Source organism: Echinops telfairi, unplaced genomic scaffold, assembly GCF_000313985.2.
Source record: "Echinops telfairi isolate 266 unplaced genomic scaffold, ASM31398v2 ScPeMD7_7468;HRSCAF=8506_0, whole genome shotgun sequence".
NCBI lineage: Eukaryota > Metazoa > Chordata > Mammalia > Afrosoricida > Tenrecidae > Echinops > Echinops telfairi.
Genome location: NW_022111369.1, coordinates 49,257,527 through 49,259,653, shown reverse-complemented (window position 1 = coordinate 49,259,653; position 2,127 = coordinate 49,257,527). Strand labels below are relative to the sequence as shown.

At 51.1% G+C, this 2,127-nt stretch overlaps 1 pseudogene; it reads right to left on the bottom strand.

Annotated features, from left to right (window-relative positions):
• Window positions 1-807: 807 nt before the first annotated feature.
• Window positions 808-1,660, bottom strand: LOC101661400 (annotated as a pseudogene).
• Between the last annotated feature and the right edge of the window lie 467 nt (window positions 1,661-2,127).

The window sequence follows — 2,127 nt, the reverse complement described above, 5'->3', positions numbered from 1 at the left end:
TATTCATTGTTCAACTTCAGACGAGGAGATCTGAAGTGAGGAGATCTGAAATGTCATGGCTTGTGTCAGGCGCGCTTTAGTCCTCAAAGTGACATCCTGGTTCTTGGGCATTTAAAGAGGCCCTTTGCAGCAGATTTATAGAATGCAGTGTATTGTTTGATCTCTTGACTGCTGCTTCCATGAGAATTGAATTGATTGTGGACACAGGCAAGATGAAATCCTTGGTAACTTTAATCTTTTCCCATTGATCATGATATTACCTAGTGGTCCAGCTAGTGGTCCATCAATTGCAACCCGTACGGAAGGCTGTAGTCCTGAATTTTCATCCGTAAGCGTTTCAAGTCCTCCTGACTGTGAGCTAGCAAATTTATGTCCCCTGCGTATGCAGGTTGTTCATAAGCTTCCCTCCAATTTTTTTTGGGGGGGTTGGCCATTACAAGTTATTTACAACAAGAGGGAGGAGGCAGGGAACAAAGAGGAAAGGAGTTGTTTTCACATTACATCTCTCCCACCCCAAAGCCTAATGCTTGCTCACCAAGTCAAAAAAGAGACAGAAACAAGTGGATTCACAAGCTGAGAGGTTTGAACTTGAGTAAGCTGTTTATAAAAACCTAGACAGGACAATGTCCTCCCCAGCCCTGGGGCCACTAGGCACAGCACAAGAGACTAAAAACTCAATTGGGGGAAGGCTGGTTTTGGCGTGTATGGACCCCACTTCTGGCTCAGGGACTCCGGGAGCAGGATAAAACCTATTGGATAAGAATTAGGGGCGAAAACCAGAAATTGCTTGTGCAGGCATAGGGACAGGGAAGGAGGGAGGGCATTTCACATCACTAACCTAACTTGGGGAACTGTAAGGGACCATCTTCAACTGGCCCTGTGAGGAAGGCCAGGTGGATGATGGGAGAATCCACAGGAGGGAGAGGGGACGTGGCTGGGAGGGGACAACGGCCCCTTCCTTTCTGGGCACAGGAAGGCAGCCGGGGCACCAGGTCCAGGCAGTGACCGCACAAGGACAGCACAGTTCTTGGAGCTTCGAGATCACCCACCTGTCCCCACCCAGCTACTCATTCTGCTCGCTGGCCGCTGTCGGGCCACTCTCTGGCCCTGAGGGAGTGGACGGCTCAGCAGCCAGGGGCCCTGGCTCTTCTTCCGTGTCTCCTCCCTGAGAGGCAACACCAGCCTCTGCCCCCTTGGCTTGGGGCTCCTGGCTCTCAGGGGTGGCAGCCTTCCCTTCCAGGTCAGTGCCCTTGTCACTGCAGGCACCCGTTTCCCCTTGCTCTTGCTCTTCCTCTGTGGGGGAGGAGGCCGAGGAGTCCCCCCCACCCTCCTTGCGATTTCTCTTGAAGGGCAGGCTGCTCAATTTGAAAGGCTTCTTGAAAGAGAATTTCTTCTTCTTCTTGGGGTCTCCTTGTGGGGGGCCTCCTCCTTGGCCTCAGTGCCCTGGGTGGGGGGTGCTGGCTCGATGGCATCGCCAGTCGCCCCAGCAGCCTCCTCTGTTCTGTTCATGGGGGGAGGGCTACTCCCCTTCACCCTTGGGGGACAAGTCTCTATTGCTTTTCATGTGGCCGTTCTGGCCATTGGCCTTAGCTGGGGAAGCGGCTGCGGCCTCCTAGGCGTTCACATCGCCCTGGGGAGCCTTAGAGCTCTGGCTGCCCATGCTGGGTGGGGGTCTGCTGGGGCGCTTCCCTCCAATTTTAATGCCTTGATTTTTCTCTACATATTCCAGATTACTCTCTCAGATTGTTTAAGTGGTGAAAGGATGCAACCGTGGCACACACCTTTCCTGATATTGAACTACACACTACTCCCTTGTTTTGGTCAAAGGACTGCCTCTTGGTTTTGCCACAGGTTTTGCACGAACAGAATTAAGTGTGGGAATTCCTGTTCTTCTCAGTACGATGCATAGTTTGTTATGATCCACACAGTCAAATGCCTTTGCATAGTCAATAAAACATAAGTGAATATATTTCTGATATTCTTTGCTTTCAGTCAAGATCCGCCTGAATGTCAGCCGCGGTGGACCTTATTCCACGTCCTTTATGGAATTCAGCGTGAATTTCTGACAACTCTCTGTTGATGTGCTGTTGCAAATGTTGTTCAAATACCTTCAGCAAAACTTCTATT